Genomic DNA, 11217 nt, shown 5'->3' on the forward strand with positions numbered 1-11217 from the left:
TTGATTTTAAAAGGCTATTTTTCCCTATTCTTTGGAGACTTTTTGTTAGCTTTTAATAGGCAAGGCGCCTAGGGTCTAGAGAGGAAGTCTTTGTAGCTTTGGGGATGTTTCTTAACCAATTTTTATCTATTTCTCCTTCGTCATAACATCTAGGAATCCATCGGCAACCTTAGCTTAGGAGAGGAATCCATGAAGATGTTGAAACTACCCATCAAGGCCATCATCATGAATTCATTGGGGTTTATTTCCATGGCATTTACAGGTTTGTACTCTTCTATTATTTGTTTTGTAATTTTCTACATGAAGAGCTAAACACTTGTGGGTATTTGGGCATGTGAACCTTAGGATTTTAATCTTGTATCATTTGCCTTGTGTTATCTTTTAATTTGAGTTTAATTGAGTTTCAATCTTGTTTTCTTATTGCTTTCTTGCTTGATTGGTATGTTGATTGATTTAGGTTGCATGATTCGTTCACCTTGGTAAGAGTGAGGTCTCCATTAGGCTTAGAACCTCAAGATTAAAGAGGGTTGAGAAGGTGAGTCAAGAGATAGTGGAGTGTCTCCTTTACCGTGTAATTAGTCTATTCTATCTATGTATTCTGTAAGCTCTAAGTAACCACATGCCGTGTGAGGTGTTGAGACTGAGAGATTTCTCCACTGGGACCACGTAGGGGACTAGTATCGGTGTTTTGGAGGTAGGGACCGATTATCTTTGGATTTCCACAACGTAATTAGATCGGTTTAGGAACACTTGGCGAATCTTGTGATTAATGTTGAATCCTAGGGGGAGCATCGCCCGAATGCCTCATTTTCATTGATTGAGACTTCCCTTTATTTTTACTCTTGCTTACTTGCTTGTGACATTCATCTTTCCGTGATTTAGTTAATTTTATCATATTCTTGATCAATTGACTGGATAACTAAAAATTAGCTATTACTAATACATCCATTCCCTGTGGATTTAACTACCCTAAACAATGGGTGCACTTTATTACTTGAACGGCCCTTGCATTTGCGGACATACGCAAAGGGTGTGTCAATACCTCTCGATACTTGTTCATTTTCTAATATCTAGCCAATTCAAGAGAATGGTTGAAAACTAATGTAGAAAAAATAAAGAAATGCAAAAAGAGAAAGAAAGAGAGACAAGGTTAGGTGGAAAAGATATTAGTGGAAGGACAGTTTCTCAGACTAATCCCCTTGATGGATGTATTGACTAGGAAACTATTACATGTACATCTCCTTGGACCATGGCGATCACCTATAGAGGGTTTGATAACGTACGTCCTCACTCAAGGCTCGAAGTAGACTCAACCCCTTTCCTAATGTTGGCTACCTAGATAGAACAACAAATGATCCTATAGACAAGAGATATGTAACAAAGGTTAACTTGCTTCTTGACTGCATTTGTAACTACGGAGGACAATGCATGCCATATCAATGCCCATGCAGATAATGACTATCCACACATTGAGTTTTGCAACATACAAAGATCAAGCCAATCAATACAAAGATGAACAAATAATATAAACAAAAGGAAGATCATAAGGAAACTCAATAATCAAAGCAAGTGAGTTCAATACATCAAAGGTCAAGGTTCATAATGCAGGGCACCGATGACGGGTAGCCCCTCATGGTTCTACAATGCATCAAAGACAAGCAATAAGAGAAAGAGATGTTATCCAAAGGACTCCTTTCTTACTTAACAATCATTGTCAGAGAGTGCTCTATGATGATCTCGCCAGCATTCCTACAATCCCATGGTAATATCTCCACCAGATCCCATCCTGAATGATGGTGAGCTCTGCTCTAATCCGCTCCTCCTAAAAAAAGAGAGAAGACTTTCCCAAAATCTAACTTTATGGATTAAAAATACATTTCCCGATGTGAGCACGGCCGTGCTCATGGCCATGCTTTCCTCTAAGTGTCTTGAAGATAGTCTCGGCATGATTTCTGAAAAGTGCACAAGCTTGAGCAGGCCCGTGCTTATTGGTCGTGCTTCGAGAGCACGCTGTTGCAAGGAGTAGTTGAACCATGCTCTCTACTTTATAAAAGTCCTAGAAAAGTGCATGGGCTCAACAAGCACGTCCGTGCTTGCCGACTGTACTTCCTTGGCACACTGTTCCTAGGGGCAGTGAAACTGTGCTCTCTGGTTTGTGCAGATCCTAGTGAAGTATACAGGCTTACACACACCCGTGCATGTTGACTGTTGATGTGAACAGTCACAAGTGCTTGGGTCATCAAGTAATACCCTGTGCGGGATATAGGGGTATTCCATGGGGTCAAGGAGCTACCCTTACTTCCCCTTTACTTGTTGTTTATCCTACAAAACGGAGTGCAAGTGTTCTAAACTAATGAAAGTAAATAAAAGCTACCTGAGAAGAATGCAAACATATCGGGATGAAAGAGTAGGAATCTAGGAAAAAAGATGGGCATGGATACTGATCCCCACGGAGCTACTAATGCTCGAAGAATGCTAAGTTTACAAGGCAGTGGTTCCTAAAGTAAGTAATCCCGAAACCCTCGGTGATTACCCCTAATCCCATACTAGTATTGGTTCAAAATTTGTTCTCATCAAATTGATAAACGCCTAAATGTATGTATTTTATACGTATTTGTCGTGCACTATTTGTATGTTTATCGATGAATCGATGCCTTTTAATGGTTTAATTGGTTTATTTCATGTTACAAGCATAAAAGAAGCCTAAGTGAGCTTGACAACGCGATTCAAGAAGAAATAGACACCAAAAACGGCGTTTCAGAGCATGTTACTGTAGCAACAGTATAGCAGCCTGCAGCATGAAGAATTAAAGAAAAACACTAAGTTTGGAGTTCCTCACGGGCAACCTTACGACGATGAAGACAATCACAAGGCGACTGAAGAAGCAATAATTTAGCAATTTACTATAGCAGTGGTACTGTAGCAATCACTGTAGCAACTTACTAGAATTTTGTTGAATTCTAAGGATCTTCACGGCCCGTTTGCTGACCGTGAACTAGACCGCAAGACACCCAGAGTTGGTTTTCTTTTAAGGGACTTTTAGGGCATCATTTGAGAAGAGAATACGTCTATGCTTAGGGCTCATCACCACCTTCCTTGATCCGAGCTAGAAGAGGGCAAGAAAGAGCATCTCCAAGGTGGAAATCGATGGGGAGAGCGAGATTTGGCAAGATCCACTCCTAGAACCACGTTTAGAGGAGATTGAAGACACAAGGGAAGCCACCCCTTGAGTGGCGTCTTTGGAAGCTTTTCTACAAGGGATTCCAAGCGTCATTCGCTCTCTGACCCTTGGGGGAGTTTGTCATGCTTTATTTAGTTGTTTTCATGGACTTGATTATGTATTTTACTAGTATGGACAACTAAACCCCCAAGGTCAACGGATGTAGGTGAACCTTGGTGGTGAATTTGTGCAGATTAGGTGCTATGACTTGTTTTATTTCATTTGGTGTGTTTGTGAACCATACTTCATGTACTTTATGGTATTGGTATGGATGAGAACTCTGTGTATCAATTTGTAGGTTATGCGAAGTTGCATGACTGTCGCCTTTGTATTAGACACACCACCCTTGGAAGGGATGCATGTATGAATATGCTGTAACCACCTGGTATTTTGTACCCTCCAACTCTATGGTTGTTCCTAGCTTGTGTTTTGACCCAAAACTGAGAAATCCATTACCCTCATTGCAATCGTAGGAGGAATTAGCTGGAAGATTTCGTATCAATACTCGTACCGCATTAGGGGTTAATCACCATGACCATCAGGTTGACCTAACTTAGGATTTTCTCGGTCCAAACTACAATTTGCATGATAATTGTAGCATCCTTCGCATTTTAGTAGCCCCAAGGTGATCCTCATCCGTGACCACTTTCACTCCTTGATTATCACCCGTAATTTGCCTTCGCCGTAGATATTTTAGTAGAGTTTATTTGTTACTTTGTAATCTCATTGCACCACTCGAAGTTGTAGGTTAAACAACACATAAAGAGGAAGTAAGAGTAGCTTCTCGGGACCTGGGAATATGACCCTCTCATGCTCGCTCGAGAGATATTACTTGACGACTCGTATACTTGTGGGATTGCACACGCACCACAAATCCTCCTATGATTGCACTGGAGGTCGGGAATTCTCTAATTAGTGTCAAGTACACATCTAGGTTCATCCTTAATGGTTGGAGGGGTAAAAAATAACTAAATCCCTCGGTGTATTCGTACATGGATCTCTTTCAAGCTAAGTGAGTCTAATATAAGGGCGCATCCCATGCATCCAAGTACAACCTAGGAGTCAAACAATAGAGTTTTCATGCAATCTAGCACATCAAAGAACACAAAGTTTGAATCACAGAATCTAATTACATGCATTCAAAGTAAACTAAACGTTCAACAAGCAAATTCCTCAAGTTTCACTGCCATTCGGTAACCTTGGGGTTTAGTAGTTCATGCTAACAAAATACATGCTCCAAAATATAAAAACAACCAAACAAAGTAACATAAAACTCCCTCAAGTGGTGAATGCGAAGTAACAAGATATGGAAAGTTTCCAATAATTCCACCAAAGAGGTGGCTTCCTTATCCTCTATAAGCCTCTACACAAGGAGATGAGCAGAGATCTTGCCAAGTCTTACTTCTCCTTTCGATTTCCATTGCAAATATGTCTTCTTTTAGCTTCCTTTACCCCGGATCTAGAGGTGGAGTTGAGAGCTTAAAGGTAGGACATGATGAATAGCCCAAGGAAATTCCTAAAAACCTCTTTTAAAACCTTTCTTGGGCTGGCTTCACGGTCTTGTTCACAGGCGTGAAGAAGCCTGTAAGAGCCTCGGGATTTATGCCGAAATTTCCATAAAGTGCTACAGTAAAATTCTATTGTAGCTACTACAGTAACTGCACATTCTTCAACCAGTTTGTTGGTGTCTTCATGGCCGTCAGATTTCCTATCAACAAAACCCGAGACTTTTCCGTTTCTTTACTCCTTCGCGCTACAATGCATGCTACTGTACCGGGCTTTAAAATATCATTTTTAGTGTTGATTTCATCCTCAATTGCACCGTCGAGCTCACCTGGGCTTCTTTGAAGCTTGTAACATGAATAAAACCCATTAAACCATAAAAATAACAATGATTCATCAATCAATACATGAATAGTAAAAATATATACGTATAAAATGCACACATTTATGCGTTTATCAACTATGCTTCTGAGCACAGTTGTGCTTAGTCCACTAGATTGGAATTCTCTTAGTCATGAAAATAGCATGGTCTAAAGCACGGGCATTCTTCCTGATTGTGCTTGTCCTTAAAATTGCATTCCAACACCAATTTGCACCCTAATTCAACTATTCATTTTTTTTTTATCCAAAGCCTGATTATCTCCAGCATTTAACAAAATTACCTTAAGTAGCATTGGTTTATAAAAAAAACATACTAAAAAGATAACTAATTCATTCAAAAAGGTATATAAAAATTCTATATAAAATGTACTCATCAAATCCCCCACACTTATACCTTTATTGTCCTCAAGCAAAACACTCGGCTCACAAGAATTGAAGATGAGTTAATGACCTCTGATCTAATCAAAGATAGGGAATTCACAGATGATAAGTGCTTGACTGAACATATTTCTTTGTATATTTTACATGCATTGAGCATCACTTTTATCATGTTTTATGTCTTATAAATTGTATTTGGTGTTCTTTTGTGCAAATAGGGTTGTGAAGGCCTTGAGAGAAGAAAAGAAAGCAAAGATAGGTTATGAAGTCATATTTTGGGAGCTTTTGTGCAATATAAGGATCAAGACACAAGTGGAGCTCATATACATGGGGTGTGTGCCAACTTCCAAGGAGAATTCAAGTTAAATTGTGAGCTGGAATGGCACAAAGGCAGCCACATATCCATGTCTTTACTTATGTGAAGACTTCAAGAACCTTCACAATAATGATTAGACGATGAGAAGCCTCATAGCCTACCACATAGACTGGTGCCCATCCATGTGGCCTCAAGAGAAGAATGTTGGAGCCTTGTTTTTTAAGAACACTGTAGCAAAAATACTGTTCACCCGACCGGGTCAAAATTCCACCTGAGTGGGTAGAGGAATCTATAGCCCACCAGGGCGGGTCAAGACACGTGATAGGCATGACAACACCCCTTTTGCGTGTTGACCTCAAGTGCATGGGTTTGTCGAAGTAATAATACCTCGGTGAGTGGGTAGTCGTATCCATAGAGAATAGTGATTAGAAATACAAAGATTGTTATTTAACTAAAACGAAGATGAATCGATAGTGAAATGAAAAAAATTAATGCAAATAGAAATAAGAAAAAAGGGAGGAGGCACAAATAAAAGATATGAGAGCAATCGACAGTAAGTGGGCACCCGGACATTGCTCACCCTTGGACAATTATTTAAAGTACAAGACCAATCATTATATCTCCTAACTGATGCTTCATGAGTCGTGGAAATCCTAAAATACACGGTCTCAAACCTAACACTACAAAAATACAGGAATAGCCAACGGAAATATTGCTACGGATTTGTTTCGTTGCTATTTGTAAACATTAGCGACGGAATTAGCGTCGGATTACCGACGAAATAAAACTTTAGCAGTTCAACTTGTTTTTATTACATTACCAACGGAATTGTATAATATAGCAACGGAAGTGTGATTAATAGCAACGGAAACATAGCAACAAAATAAGTCCGTTGCTATTCCGTTGCTAGAGCTTACGCGCCCTAATTTTCCCGCCTATTTCCGTTGCTAATAAATTGCTACGGATTCATTCCGTCGCTATTTGTAAGTATTGGGAACAGAATCATCATTAGATTACCGACGGAATAAAGCTTCAGAAGTTCAACTTGTTTTTATTACATTACCGACGGAATTTTAAAATATTGCTACGGAATTTAGATTAATAGCTACGGAATAAATCCGTTCCTATTCCAAACTTATATATATATGTATATTATTTATTAATATTTATAATTTATATATTATTCATTAATACATTTTCACTTTTTAATAATGTGTGATTATCCAATTTATATATATATATATATATATAAAAGAAAAGGAAAAAAAAACTTAAGTCTCAAATTGAGTTTGTTTTTCTATATAATAATAAAAATAAGAATAAACCTTAATTTTTTGGATTTTTTTCAAACAATAATTAATTTCAAGGAAAGAAAAGAATAAATAAAGGGTCACAAAGAGAGAGGGTATGAAAGGTTTGATTGGGTTTATCCCTTTTTTTTAAAAAAAAAAAAATTATATATATATATATCTATTTCTAAAAATAATAAATATTTAATAAACTTTAAAATTAATAATAAATAAGTAATAAATAGTATATTTCAATCTCGAGTGGAGTTGATGATATAAATATATTAAAAAATATTAATTTCATATTAATGTATGCCCTGATGTAATTTGTTTATTTTTTATAAAAAAATAATATTAATTAATTAATATATTTGTTTGATTGTACATGATTACATATTTAAAATATTGAAAGTTCATAATTATAAGGGGTTATATAAAATTGGTAGAATATTATTAGTGATACTTTTATGTGTAAAATATTGAGTGTTATTTATATCTAAAAATAGTCCTATGGATGATTAATTGAATTATTGTATTTTTGTCAAGATTTTCTGAAATTGATAAACTATAAATGGGCATGAAAGCAGTTAAATCTTGCCTTTTCAATGCTCACTCCTAGCCTTAGATTTTAATCCAAATTTATTATATATTTTATTTTGAATTTCTATATGATCGGATATTAAAAAATCAAATTAAAAGAAGTTGGGTTGGCCATTAAATTGATGTGCATTAAAATTTCTGTGAAATTAATTTCTAATCAAACAATAATTAATAAAATCTGAAATTATTTTCTTAATTAAAATTTCTTTTTCTAATTAAAATTTGAAATTAGTTTCTTAATTAAAATTTCTATTTTTAATTACAATTTGAAATTATTTTCTTAATTAAAATTTCTTTTTATTTTTTAAAAGAATTTTTTTTAAAAAAAAAAAAACTTAAAATTAACTTCTTTTTAACCCTCATCGTTGTCCTATCCCTTTTCCGTGCTCTTCTCTTCTCTTCTCTTCTCTTCTCGTCGGTTTCGGTGTGTGATCCACTCGGTAATTGCTTCCCTTCTCCGTCTCTCAGCTTCTCATCCCTCATCCGCTCGGTAATTGCTTCTATCTCCATTTCCTTTCACCTTGATCCAACTTCAATCTCTTCGTTATTGTTTAATACCCAACCCTAATCCTAATCGCAGTGCCGATCTACAACTCCAATGCGCGCCAATCTACAACTCCGCCACCATTAGCGTCCTCCAGCACATCATCGTGAAGCTCCACCCACTCAACTCCCTAATCGCAGCGCCACGGTCTTGGTTTCTAGAGCTCTTCTCTCTTTCTCGTCCTCACTGTCACTGTGCTCAGGGGTTTGTGGGTGCAATGATCGGAGTGCGTGTTTGGGGGCCTACATCGGGAATTCCGTTGCTAATAAGAAAATAACAACCAAAATTCTGTTGCTACATAAACAATGGCAACGGAAATATAATGAATTCCGTAGTTAATGAGTGCATAGCAACGGATTTCATCAGAAATAAGATAATAGCGACGTATATTCCCTTGCTAAAATAAGAAAAATATTGTTGCTAAACTAAATTTTTCCATAGCTATAACAATAATTGTAACGGAATAGTCCGTTGTTATGCAACACTAGCGACGGAAATATAGCAACAGAATTTTTGTGAACCATTAAAGAATGAATATTTTATTATTATAATAACGACGGAGTTTTTGTGTTTGGCAACGGAATTATCCGTTGGAACAACATAAGAAATAACGACGGAATTTTATCATACCGATGGAATTTGAATAGCAACTTGGGAATAGCCGTCGGAATGATTCCGTTGCTAAGTCCGTTGCTAAATATTTATAGCAACGGAAATGTAGTTCTTAGCGACGGAAAAATCCGTTGCCTATTCCTGTATTTCTTGTAGTGTAAGGTCAACCGTGACTAACTCTACACTATGGCCAGTTAGAGAAATCACTCAGTCTCAACACCTCACACTGTGCAAAGTTGCATAAAGCTCTAAGGACTCCAAGTGATAAACCCTATTCCCTAATATAGTTCTAAACTTTTCGTCCAAGCGAAAGAGCTCTAGTCACAATTAAGCCCCAGATACTAAGGATTACTTCAACGCTTCACTTTGTTGCTCGTGCAACTATGCCCCAGCGGAGTTTGTCTCTTAGCACTTCACTCTATTGTGACCGTAAAGAACCCTTGGAACGTGGAGATAGGATAAATCACACCGGAGGGGAAAGGGTACATTCTGCTACCTCTCAACTCACCTTCTCAACCCTCTCCAATCTAGAATTGTCTAACCCTCATGGTGTGTCACTCATCCACAAAGGTTACCAAGATGGATTCTCAACCCTAGTGTCACTCTAAGGGAAAATCAATTCAACAAGCACTCAAGATTGGAACTCAATTAAAGACATCAATTAAAGAAAGCATAATAAAAAGTCAATGAAACAATAACATCCTAGGGTTTACAAGTCCAAGTACCCTCTAGGGGTTTAGCTCTCGATATAGCACAATACAATCAATAATGAAATCAAAAGTAAAGATATGCAACCCATGAATAAAACCCCCTTGGTGTTCGTATCGATGGTCTTATGGAGTAGCCTCATCTTTTTCAAAAGTTCCCTCGTCAAGCATAGGGCACACTTCACCGAATCAATGCCGATGAAAGCTTCCCTAATAACTCTATTCCAAAAAAAATGCGGTGTCGAAGGCCGTAGAACTACTCCAAAAATCTTTCCAAAGATGGGGAAAAGATGAAGAAAGGATGGAAAGAGGAATCCTAAATCGGCTGAAATCGCGGCATTAAATAGGCTGGAATCGGGCATCCACACGGGCGTGTGGAACTTGAACACAAGCGTGTGAATTTCTGGAAATTCAGTTTTCTACTCCTGTGAACAGTAACTATTATACTAATTTGCTACAGTACTTTACTACAATAAACTGCTATAGTACTTCGCCAAAATACTCCCAAATCCACCCTCTTTATTGAGGCCACATGAATGGGAACACATTCATGCGGTAGATTGTGTTGCTTCTTCAATAACAATCACATTTGACAACGATCTTGCTAGCTTTGCACAAGTTGGAATACGCAAATATGACTGCCTTTGTGCCCTCCAAATCATGTATTAGCTTGATAATAATGGAGGTTGGCACACACTCCAGTGTCTTAGATCACAACTTGTGTCTTCGCGTTTGTTCACTCTAAGATTTTATCAACAAAGTGCCTCCACGACCTACTTTGGCTTCTTTCTTCTATACTCATCTCCACAACCTTATATGCACAAAAGTAACACAAATACAGATGTATAAGCGATAAAATCTAAGAAAAGCAATGCTCATTGTAAGAAAAGAATACTTCATATTACTGAAACATGAACACTTATCAAGGCACATGCTGGTTATTATAAATAGCCATTTGCCATATTCTTTGGGGACTTTTTTATAGTATTTGAGAGGCAAAGCGGCTAGGGTTTGGAGAGGAGGTCTTTAGCGAATTTGGGTGGCATTCTTCACCAACTTTGATAGATTCCTTCTTCGTCATAGCATCAAGGGAGCCATCGGTGACCTAGCTTTAGAGAGGAATCCTTCAAGACATTGAGCGATCCATCAAGGCCATCATCACGAATTCAAGTGGGATTTAGTTCATGATTTTCATTGATTTTTATTGCGTTAATTGTTTTGTAATTTTCCCTATGGAGGGCTAAACTCTAGTATGTATTTGGGTATATGAACACTAGGATCTTATTTTTGTATTGATTTACTTTGTGTTTTCTTATTATATGGTTGCCTTGTTGATCTTATAGTTGATTGGTATGAATGATTTGTTTGCCTTGGCGAAGAGAGGTCTCTATTAGGATTAGAATTTCAAGATTGAAGAGGGTTGAGAGGGTGAGTCATGGGATAGTGGAGTGTCCCCTTTCCCTTCCGCTTAGTACATTCTATCTCCACATTCCTTGGGCTTTATGCAACTATATTTAGTGTAAGGCATGAGATTGAGAGATTTCTCCGATGGGACCTGATAGGGGGTTAGGGATCTTTCACCTAGAAGAAAGGTTAGGTCTATCCTTAGGAATCGAATGTACTCTTAGGATTCCCTAGAGTCTATTGCGGTCATATGCGGTGTGAGG

The sequence above is a fragment of the Dioscorea cayenensis genome, chromosome 18 (genome assembly GCF_009730915.1).
Source record: "Dioscorea cayenensis subsp. rotundata cultivar TDr96_F1 chromosome 18, TDr96_F1_v2_PseudoChromosome.rev07_lg8_w22 25.fasta, whole genome shotgun sequence".
Lineage (NCBI taxonomy): Eukaryota > Viridiplantae > Streptophyta > Magnoliopsida > Dioscoreales > Dioscoreaceae > Dioscorea > Dioscorea cayenensis.